Here is a 12,082-nt window from a genome sequence, read left to right as displayed (position 1 = left end):
TAAGGCCACACGGAAGGCACACAGGGCCTCAAAGGGCTTTTATAGACCTCGCTCCCATGCCAAGACATTGGAATTGTCATGCTCATTCTACAGACGAGGAAATGGAGGCCCGGACAGGTGTTTTTATAACAGAACCAAATCCCAAACCTAGCTTTACTGGCTCCAGACTAATGTTCCTACCACCCCTTAAAGCTGGTCCTTTGGAGTCTTCCTTCCCCCTTGCCTCTATGCTAAACCTTGAACTTGTACTTTTAGGAAAGGCAGTAAACTTTCTCTAGGACTTCCATTTTGTCTCCTGGATCCTTTGTTCCAACAGAAGTGACCTACAAGAAGATGAATGGGAGTTGGAGGTTCATACCACAGTGAGAAAACGGAGCCACTCTAGAAAAGCGATATAGAGCTGTGGTTCAGAGCACAGACTCTGGAGCCAGACCAGGTAGGCTTAGATCCCAGCTCTGCTACCTGTCAGCTGTGTGACACTCTTTTACCTTTCTGTGTCTCAGTTTTCTGTTCTGTAACATGGAGTGATGATAGTACCGATCGCCTAGGGATATGAGGGAAAGAGAATTCTTTTAAAAAATTTTTTAAAATTTTTTTTACATTTATTTATTTTTGGGAGACAGAGAGAGACAGAGAACGAGCAGGGGAGGAACAGAGAGATGGGGGAGACACAGAATCCAAAGCAGGCTCCAGGCTCTGAGCTGTCCGCACAGGGCCCGGCACGGGGCTCGAACTCACAAACCACGAGATCATGACCTGAGCCGCAATCAGTCGCTCAACCGACTGAGCCACCCAGGTGCCCCGGGAAAGAGAATTCTTATGCCTGAACACCTAAGATATATACCAGGCACTCACTGCTAGATGCTTTCTATAGTTGGTTTCATTTCTTGTCCACAGTGACACAGAGTGGTGATAGACTTACCCCTTTATAAGGTGAAGAAACTGGGGGTCAAAGAGGTAAGAGACTCAGGAAGCCAGAAATCAAACCCACTCAGTATTTATCACACTGTGTGTAGTTCTCAGTTTCATGTCTGCCTCCCCTGCAGGGCTGATAGCTTTCAGGAATTGTTAACCCAGGCTGGCGACGTAAGCCGTTTGCTGAGTGAGGTGATGGGTTCTGTTCATCACTCGTCAGGAAGATCTTTGCTCCCAGAAAGGTTACGAACTCTCCTTTCCCACTTCTTCAGACCCCCCAGGGCCGACCCAGCAAGAGGCCAAGTACTTGTCAGGTACTCAGGTGCATTTATTTATCGAATGAGCAAACGAATGAACTAAGGAACAAAGGAAGGAACACACAAGGCAAACGCTGAGGGAGAAACGGATTGAACCAATAAGTGAATCTGAAGCAAATGGGATCCTTGTCTTGATTCTTACTCTGGAGGAAAACCAACAGCCAAGGAGGTGGACCCCTCGCTGCAGGGGGGCTGCCTGCGGAGGGTAAGCGTGAGCTCTGTTTTTGTTTGCCTTCCACCATGCCACGCTAGTGGGGAGCAAGCCGCGTTCAGACTCCTCCCCGTCCCCTAATAAAGCCTCACCCCCTGGGGCCCACTCCTCCACGCCTGGCCCCTCTCAGAGGAGGCCTCTCTCTGCATCACTGGAGCGGGGGTGAGGGCCCCTTTCCCTGGGATGCCTGCCCTCAAGCCTGGGAGGGCTGGGGAAAGGGCTAGGGAGGAGGCCTGGGGGGATCTGTTGGGGCCTTTCTGGTTTCTTCCTCCCCTTGCCCTCTGAGGGCCAGTGGGAGCCCGGCAAAGGGTAGGTACTCAGTAGATGGCTGAGAATGGCAGGGGCTCAGCCCAACTTTCAGCCCCAGTGGCCCCGAGGGGCCCCAAGCCCCCGGGCCCCAGGAGGAGCTCCCTCTCTATGTCACACTACAGTCTGCCAGCTTCTCTGTGCCCTAGAAGTCAATGGTCCCCATCAGCACGGGCTTTTCCCAGGTCCTGAGCCCATGCCTATAAACCACTCTCCTGGGAGTCACTCCCCCCCCCCCCCCCCCAGTACTGGAAGCTCTGGCTTTCCCATCAAAGGCCCCAAGGGGAAAATGACCAGTGGGATAGGGAGTAGAGGCCAGAGCCTTGGTCACTCTGCCTGTGGCCGGCGTCCCGTGGGGTGCCGGCTGGCAAAGGGCACCTCCCTCTTCCCCACACAGAGCTGGCAGGACAGCCGGTTCATCCTTCTTCAGCCACAGCCTGCAAAAAGCATGTTCCCCTGGAGCCTCGGGCCACTGGCCAGTCCACTGGGGACATCCCTCAGAGAAGGGAGGGGCAGGAGGGGCAGGGCGGGCACCCAGGCTGGCGCACTGTGGCCGGCCACCCTGTCCCACTGACTAGCGGTTTTCGCGTCTGGCTCCCTGTGGCCCAGACGGCCCCAACACGTCACTGGGGGATGAGCGGGCTCCTGCCCAAACTCGAACTCACAGCTCAGGCCTTCAGAGGCTCCGAGCCAGGGCCCAAAAGGGAGGGGCAGGGGGAGAACACAGGCCGCTGGAGGCTGAGCAGGGCTCCCAGGTGTGGCTCCGTCCTGGGCCGAGGGGGCAGGACACTACGCTTGGTGGGTGCCGAGCCAGGGGGCCCAGCAACACGGACAGGGCAGGTCAGTCACGGGACTCTGGGGGCAGAAATGGGAAGAGAAGCTGGAGGAAAAGAGAGGGAAAGACTGTGTACAGAGGAAAACAGAGGCATTTAGAGCACCTCCAACCCCTTCCCCTTGTCTCCTGACCCTCCCCTGTCCCTCAGGGCTTTTGCTCCCGCCCTTCCTTGACGGAGAAGTGTTTTTCCCAGCCCCTCCTCATGACTTCACCCTTCAAGGCCAGCTCCAAGTTAGCCCTCTGAAAGTCTTCCCTGAGTCTCCTTGCCTGGAAGCAATGTCTTCCTCTGAACTCTCAGAGCACACGGTCTACACGTCCCACTCTTTCTGTCTTTGCCTCCCACACATTCATTCATTCACGCAGGCAAACAGCACACATTATGGAAACAGCCACTGCATCGGGTGCTAGGGGGATACTGAGCAGAGTTAGACTTGGTGCCTGCTCTCAAGGAGGTGGTGATCTTGGGGCCTGAGCCACCTGAGCCAATAAGCGGTCTACAGAGGCACAGGTGCTAGAATTCAACTCAACAAGCATTGAAACGAGCACCTACCACAAAGAGGGCAGGAAATGAGCACTTTGGAAACACAGTCCTGACCCTCAGGGTGAGTGAAGAGACAGGGACAATGAGAGCCAAGTGCCTGACGAGGGTGAGCCCAGAAGACCTTGGGACCACCAACTTCGGACCTGGGGTCAGAGGCACTACCATAGCTGAAGGCCCAAGGATGAGCAGGTCTCAGCAACACAGGAGGTAGGAAGGGGCTCGGGGAACAGCACTGCAAAAATATAGGCTTGGCAAGTTGGGGCGCTGCGGGCTCAGGGGTCCACTGGAGGCCCAGAGGGTGTGAGAGGCATGGTACTGGGAGGTGGCTGGGGCCAGAGTGTCAAGGCAACCCCACCTGGAGCTGGGGCCCACAGGAGCTGTTCTCCCCAGGTCCATTCTCCACCCTTCTCTGTTTGGGGAGGTCAGCTCCCACGGGCTGCCTCACCCCAGCTCCCCCGTCCTCTGGCTTCTGGTTGAATTGAGCCAATGGTAGGCACCAGCTGGTATTCTCAGGATGGGAAGAGACAGAGGGCCCCTAGGAGTCTTGCTAGACCACAGTTCGGCAAGGGGTTGTATCCTCTGTCTATGGCCACAGATCCTGGCAGGTGACCCCTCTCCTGAAGCAACAACTGCCTCCCTGGTCCCTTCAGGCTGAGGGGTGTCTCCATCCCATGTTGGTTCCCTCAGCTCTGTTCACATGCCTGTAAATAGCCCTGTATCCAACTCCCTTCCGTTACCCCTTTAAGATGGTCTCGGAGGCCCGCTGGGACCTTGACCCATCGGGACTTGGTTCTGGAGGTCTTGGAGGACCACTGTAGGGTTTTAGGACAAAGAAAGATCCTGAGGAAGTGATGGAGGTCCCACTGAATCTGCACTTTGTGGGTTGGAGAAGTGGAGGATTGTATTCTAAGCAGAGGAAAAACCTCCTACCGTATGGCACAGAGGTAGGAAAATGTGAGGAGTACGGGCCATAGTGGGAACTGTCGGAGCTTCCTAGAGTATGACACAACGTGCATTTTAAGCAACTCATCTGTGACCTGTTGAGAACAGATTCGGGGGAGGCTTGGGGGGACTGGATGGGATGCCAGAGAACCCATGAGGAGCCAGATAGAGGAGGCAGCAGCTCTGGGGAGGAAGAAGAAAGCCCGGGAGGACCCGGGAGGTTTGGAAGGCAGAGCTGACGGAGACTTGTCTATGACCGCTGTCTGGGGATGGGGCTCAGGAATCGTGGCCGGGCCAACTTCAGGGGCGAGCAAGGAAGTCAGAGGAGGAGCAGGTTTCGCTGGGGGAAGGAGAGGAGAGGTGAGAGCTGGAGACAGCTGCAGGTGAAGGTGGTGCAGGGACCAAAGAGGTAGATGAGATCCTGTGCCCTGGCTCTCTGGACTAGGCAGAGGAAAAAGTCAAGGAAGTCAGAAAGCACAGGGTGTGCCGGGAGCAGAGGGAAGGACATCCAGCTAGTGTAGAAAGGAGTCAGTGGTCTGTAGGGCAGGCATCCCACCACGCCCTGGGGCAAAAGTACCACATACCCTGGGTCAAACATCCACCATGCCCTGGGGCAAACATCCCACCATGCCCTGGGACAGACGTCTCACTGTGCTTCGGAGCAAGCCAGCTCATTGGGACAGGTTCCATTTCTATGCACTACAGAATTTCCAAGACCCTTTTGGGAGAATGAGACAAACATTTCTTGAATTACCGTCTTATTGAACCCTGACGGCCACTGCCCTGGAGAGACATAACTTGCCCACACAGCCGGCGACGTGAGGCCGGGGCGCACGCCCGGCAGCATGGCAGCGTGGCTGCGCGGGCTCTTAAATACCGCCTCTGCTCTGGAGTAACCGGCCTCGTGGTGACACACGCCTCAGCTGCTCTCTCTCCATGTTGGGGACCTTGCTTCCTTCCAGGGCAGACCTCTTCCAGCTACCGAGCTGGGGCCCTGGGGTGTCTTATCTTGGTGGCTCTCCCCCGCTGGTCTTCATCCTGCCAGTTGGGGTGACCCTGCAGAAACCCAGTCTGGCCTCCACAGGGAGTCTCTCCCGGGTTTGAAGGCTGCTCCCACAGATCCTCTTGTCTTCATCCTCATCTTGAGCCGGGGTTTTGGGGTCCCTCTCCAGCCATGGTCCCCAAGCCTCAGGTTCTGAAAGACCGAACGCAAGACAAAACCTCACGGAAACGGAGAAGCAGGCTCCGCTTCAGATACATTTCACGTAGGAGGGGGCGCCTGGCTGGCTCAGCGGGCTAAGTGTCTGACTCCTGATTTCAGCTCAGACCATGATCTCACAGTTGGTGAGTTCGAGCCCCGCATCAGGCTCTGGGCTTGTGGCGCAGAGCCTGCTCGGGATTCTGTCTCTCCCCCTCTCTCTTTGCCCCTCCCTAACACACATGCTCTCTCTCTCTCTCTCTCTCTCTCTCTCTCTCTCTCTCTCCCTTTCTCTCTCTTTCTCAAAATAAATAATGATTAAAAAAAATACATTTCGTATGTGAAAAGTGAGACCAGTAGTGACCAATGGTGACTTCCCCTCTCTCCTCCCCCCAACTTTCTAAAGTTGCCCGTTATAGCCCGGGGCCTGGCAGCATGATGAAGCCTGGGGTCCCTCCCAGCCCTGAGATTCTGTGGTTCCAGAGACCCCTCTGCAAGGCTCTCACCCTCCCCAGGGCCGTGAGACCTCCTCTTGAGATAGTTGCCAGGCCATCCCCCTTCCTAGTCCAGCAGACCCCCTACTCCCTGCCCCTGCATGGGAAGCAGTGTGGCCAGCCCCCAGGCCAGATGCACCCCCACGCACAGACACCCCCTGCATCCCACAGCTGCAGCCCTAATCCTAGACTTGTTTAAAACTGAATTATGAGCCTGTCGCGCGGTAGCTGAGAGGCCGAGGCGGAAAAGGATTTACTGGCCGCATTAAATCATGTGCTTATTGTTAAGTGAGCCGGGCCGGGAGGTGCTCGTGAGCTCCCCGTCCCGCCCCCTCCTCCCCGGGTCCCACCAAAGTGCCCACCCTCTCGGCCACAAAGACCACCTCTGGGGCCCTGGCAGCTTCTTCCAGAGCCCACATCAGTCTGCCTGACCCCACTCCCCTCGCAGAAGTTTTCTACCCCCATTTCACAGATAAAGAGACCTGAGGTCTTCGAGAGAGGAGGCAATTTGCCTTCGGTTGTACTGCCAGGAGGCAGCAGTGGAACGAACAGCCTTCTTAACCTGGTGACATTGAGCCCCTAATTCTACAAGCACATGTAAGTTCTCCGGGCCCTTTTCTGGGAAGAGCTCCTTAGCCTTAGATAGGAAGGGCCCAGGATCCACAGCAGGCCCAGAGCCCAGCTCTCCCTGTTAAGATCTCAGGCTACTCAGGTATGACTTTTGAGAAAGCACAGAGGCCTGGCTGGTGGGGTCAGGGGAAGAACCCCAGCACCACCACCCCCATTCTTCATGCTGGTGAAATGCTGGTGAATCACAGCCTGGGTGCTGGGGGACAGTCTATCCCGAGAACCCATCCCTCAGCCCCTGCCCTCACCTCCAGTGACTGCCAGCCAGTGCTCTGAGCCAGTGCCCCCCACCTGCCCCCACATCCGCATCCACGTTCCTGCTGGTTCCACTGTTTGCTCTCACACCCTGTTCTCCCTGCTCACATTCCTGGCCAGGTCCCTCCCAACCCACTGTTTCCAGGCAGCCCCCATTCACACACACACACACACACACCCACCACCCCAGGTGCCCCTGGACAGGACAGGCCCTGAACCTCGGCTGGATGCTATGAGATTCCTGCCAAGCCAGCTGCCCAAGGGAGCAGGCTGCTGTGAACCTGCTGAGCGCAGGGGCCTTGACCAGGGTGCCCGGGCAGCCGGCAGGCTCTCCGTGTTGGTATTGGCAGGACCTGCTGCCTCGGGCTGCCCTTGAAAAGAATTCTGAGGCATCCCTGGCTCCGTTTAACTGGCGTTTTTACAGCTTAAGGCTAGGGCAAGGACAGGGCCAGTGAAGCATGGCCCTCAGCATTGGCAACCCTTCTGCCTACCTAGAATGTGCCGTGGTCTAGCCTGAACCCCACAGCCCTGTCCAAGTTCCCACGGGGAACCCCAGTTCCCTCCGAATGGCACTGCGGGCATTTGAAAGTGTTTCTTATTCATAGTCTTATGAGATGCCCATAACCTACCATGTTGGCTAGACATGGTGGGGGTGGGGGAGCTGGTTATTCAACCATTTTACAGGAAAGGAGACGGAAGCTCAGAGAGCAGATCTGAGGCCAAAGTTGGAGCAGAGGCACAGCTGGGGCAGGGATGCAGAAGTCCCCATCCCCATCTGGGGTGATCACCCACATCCAGGCTGGACAGAGAAGGGAAGACTGCCCCCATTCCGCAGAGCCCTGGCAGACAGACCTTGACCCCACTGACCTTACAGAACCACTTTCTGTTCTTCTAGAGATTCCTGTCACAGCGGCACCACCCCCACCCCCCACCCCCCCGCCCCCCAGTCCCTGCCATCCAATAGGACCAAGCTGCAGAGTTGAGAGGGGAGCAAATTTCCCTAGGGAAGTTTTTGAGCCACCTCCCCTAGGACATCCTGGGGCTTGTTGATCTGTGCATTTGTCTTTCTGGACTCAGCTTCTCAAGGGCATTGAGAAAGGGCTTCAGGGTCCCTACCAGCTTTCAAGAGCCACTGGCTGGATGAAGTGAGTCTTCCTGGGAAAAGGAAGCCAGAGAAAGGGGGAGGAAGTGTCTCTGGGTCTCCTTGTCTCCTCTGGGTGGGACAGGGATGACGTGAGAGGCTGTTAGGGAGAGCTGTCGACCCCCAGTCCTCCCCCCAACCCTGTGTTGCTCAGTATCCCTCCTACTCAAGCTAGGACAGGGCTGGGAGTGGTGGGGGAGTTGACAAAGTTGGGCCAAGAGTTCAGATATTTCCAAAAGAGGTGGTCAATCACGAGGGAGTGGCCAGAAGGGAAGGAGGGAGAAGAAGTGAGCAGAAAAGAGCCTGGCAGGAAATTGAGAGGGGAGGAACACATCAAGTGAGCATCATGTCTGTGAGGGGCGCTGCAACAGGCATTTTGTATATCTGATTGTAATGGCAGGCTTGAAGGAAGGTAGGAACATTCCCATTCTAGAGACGACAATACTGGAGCTCAGAGAGGTTACGTGACTTTCGATCAGCGTTGTACAAAAACAAATGACCCTCTACGCTGGAACTCAGACCCAGACTCTGTGATCCCAAGTCTCAAGCTCTCTTCCCCACCAGACTGGAAGCTGCTTGAGAGCTCTGCCCACTCAGTCCTTCATCATATTGAGTACTGAGCTCAGGGCTTAATAATATAATAAGTGTTCAATAAATACTGTTGCCCTAATGACTTGTCGGGGTTCCAGTTTCCCCGTTTGCAAAACCAAGCTAATAATTCCTTAGGTAGACATGCCTGGAGGTGGTGTTTAGACCAGGGCTTTGGAGGCCTCCTCCAGCCGCCCCCCACCCCGCCAGTCTTTGATCTGGGCCTCCTTGGAGGCCCCAGGAGTCACCTTGGAGCCAGCAAAGCTCGAGAAACCCTTGATGTGTCCATCCATATCTTTTTTTTTTAAGATTTATTTTTTATTTTTTTATTAAAAAAATTTTTTTAATGTTTACTTATGTTTGAGAGAGAGAAATGGAGCACGAGTCGGGTAAGGGCAGAAAGAGAGGGAGACACAGAATCCAAAGCAGGCTCCAGGCTCCGAGCTGTTAGCACAGAGCCCGACGGAGGGCTCAAACTCACGAACCACGAGATCATGACCTGAGCTGAAGTCAGATGCTTAAGCGACTGAGCCACCCAGGTGCCCCGTCCCCATCTCTGTCTATGGGAAGACAAGAAGGCCACCCAGATTCCTCCCAGAGTTGGAGTCCATGACCCAAATCTGTGGCTGGGGAGCACATCGTCCACCTTCCACCCCAGGACTTCTCCAGGTATCTCAGGAGATTTAAGGAAAAGTTCCGTGGAAACACATGGTATCTACTCTATGTTATGTTTTGGGAGGAGGGCCCACAAATAAATGACAGAGACCATGTAGTGAGTCACAGAGAAGGGGCCTGAAAGATCCAAGTCTCAGCCCCACTCCTCCCTAGTCACATGACCAAGGGCAAACCTCTCCTCTCTCAGCCTCAGTTTCCACATCAGTGAAATGGGGAAAACTGTACCTGTCCTGCTAGCCTTACAGGGCTTTTGTGAGCCTCAGATGACTAAAGGATGTGAAAGACACCTTTGCTAGCAGGGAAAAGGTGTGCAAAGGTTATTTGCATTTGCATTTTAATTATTGTCATTTCCCTTTGTTATCGTAACGCCCAAAAGGCTTGGGAGGCATTTCTCTGACTGATGAGTTCATGGGAGGCCCCTACTCCCTCAAGCTTCGAAAAAGTTTTTCGTCGATTCAGGTGACTGTAGGAAGTTGAATTGCTTAAAACAGTGTTTCACGGCTCATAAAATAGTGGTTCAGAGCATGAAGGGAGGAAGCAATGAGCACTGTGCACGGGGATTGCTGCGTCCTGTGCTAGATATCAAGGCAGTAACACGTGAGTGGGACTCCTTTTATGCCCCCTGGGTCAGCAAATTAAAGTTCCTGAAATGAAGATGTTGAATTTGATTCTGATATAAGGTTCACTGTGGGGCAGAAAGGGCCACAAAGACTCAAGCCTTTAAGAATTTTTAACCATTTCGGGGAAACAATTCAGATAGCTCTAGGCAAAGAGTGTGTCTGATGAAGGGTGAGGGGCAACCCTGAAATTGGGGTCAGTCACCATACCACCCCCATCGCTCTCTCCCACTCCCTCCTCCCCCTCCCCTTCCCTGGTCGTGCTCCCTGCCCCCAACACCCTCTGGAGTAGCCAGAACCTGGCCTTGTGTTGGGGACAGTGGGGGAAGCCGTGGGAAAAACAATCAAACCTTGGTCAGCCGGATAATTAGCTGTTCCTCTGTGACCATGGCCTCTCTGTCCTCTCCCCGTTGCCACCCCGCCACCCCCGCCCGGACGAGGGTTTCCGAACACCCGGGCGACATCACCTCATTAATGTTAATGGCAAATCCGGACATGAGCCCGGATGGTCATAAATTGCCCTGTGGGAGAAAGGGTCAAAGAGTTTGTATCTGTGTGTGCTGCGTACGTGAGCGTGTGACACAAGCGTGTGATGTACGTGCAAGGGTGTACCTCCTGGGGAGGTATTGCACAAGAGGAAATGTACGCATGGGAACTGAACGCGTATACTGTACATATGTGGGTGTGCCTATGTGTGCGCCCGAAAATAGCTCTGTGACAATTTGTGCCTTTGTAATACACATGCGTAGGCTTATATCAAAGTCTGCACTGTGTAATATTTACATGCCTACATGTACATGTCCTACACACGTGTGAGTACACGCGTGGGACGTGCATACATATACTGCGGGTGCTGTGGCCGTGTTTTTGTGCAACTCTGTGGAATATGAAGTATTTACCACTCAGTAAGTGTTGGTTATTTTTAGCATTAATAATTAAGATGTATTTACACATGTAACCTTGTGCATGCCAGGGGGCCTACTCAGGGTAAGCATGTGGGTGTGTGAACGTCCATATCCAAGCGGGTGCTGTGAATCTCTCTGTGGGTCTACGGGTATGGGTACGCATAGGTACCGTACGAGTCTGGGTGGGGTTGTGTCCCTTCCGTCCACGCATACCCGTTCACGGGCACACTGACCATGGAGAACAGCTGGGCAGCCGCGAGCTGGTCCCACACTCCCGCCTCATGGGGCTGCTTTGAGGAGGGACGCTGCCTCCAGTACCCACACCCCCATGTCCTGCTGTCGGGGGTACGCGATGCACGGGTGCATGCCGTCCACCGGCACCATTGGCCACCCCAAGGCGCGGGCTGGGAACCCGGAGCCCCCTCTCCTCCTCCCTTTCCTTACAAATCCCACCAACCTCCAAATTCTGTCAACTCCCACCCTACATCTCTCAATTTGTCCATATTCCCCTCTCTGTCCCCTCTCACGACAGCAATAGCCTCTTGTCCTCCTAATCCACTCTCCACACAGCAGCGAAAGTGATCTTTTAGAAATGCAAATCTCATCACCTCGCTCACTCGGCTGCTTAAAACCCCTTAATAGCTTTGCATTGCTCTCGGGATAAGGTCTACAATCCCCTCCGCAGCCTTTGAGGCCCGCCTGCCCACCCTGGCCACAACTCCCACCCTCTCCCGCCGCCCCCAGCTTCCATGCATAGCCTGCCTGGCCCTCTCAGGGCCCCCACGCCCTCTGTTCCCTCTGCCTGGCAGGCTCTTCTCCTCCTGTCCTTTCCCCCTTCAGATCTCGAACCTTCTACTTACAGATTCCGCCTGTTTTACCCTTTCTCCTCATCACCCTGTTAAGTCTCCCCACTGCCTTCACCACACAGGTGATTCAGTGGTTGTGCAGCTATGTCGTCCTTGTCCCCCTGAGCACTGGGAGCTGGCGAGGGGTCCTCGTGGCAGTGCACCCAGGTGCCACAGCCGAGCCCAGGTCCTGTGTGGCCCAGGTGCCGTGCCCCAGCTCTCTAGAAGCTGACAGTCTCTTGGGAGAAAGAGACACAGGCCGAGAGAAGACTGTTAGCCTAGTAAGTGCACCGAGAGACGTTAGGAGAGGAAGGCAGGGGGCTTCCAGGAGGTAGACGGAGCTGGGCCTCGACAAATGAAAAGCAAGCCAGGAAAGGGAATAGCAGAGGGTGGGAGCAGCAGGAGCAGAGAGAGCACGATGTGTGCAGCTTGCTGTTGCTGCCACGTACGTTGTCACATGGGAGGTAGGGAGAAGTGAAACCGGGAAGGCCAAGGGGGGACCGGATCGTGGAACCCCGAACACTTTCTCATTTTTTAAATTAATCAGACACCCATCAGCCCGAGATTTCAAAGCCCCTCTGTACTGCGGATGTTCCGGCCTATCAGGCACCATGTGGCTGAGAGGTGTCTACCCCGACGCCTGTTGGAACCATCTCACGGACCCCCGGCA

The sequence above is a fragment of the Prionailurus viverrinus genome, chromosome B2 (assembly GCF_022837055.1).
Source record: "Prionailurus viverrinus isolate Anna chromosome B2, UM_Priviv_1.0, whole genome shotgun sequence".
Classification (NCBI taxonomy): domain Eukaryota; kingdom Metazoa; phylum Chordata; class Mammalia; order Carnivora; family Felidae; genus Prionailurus; species Prionailurus viverrinus.
The sequence above is the reverse complement of the archived record's forward strand: the minus strand, read 5'-3'. Positions refer to the sequence as shown.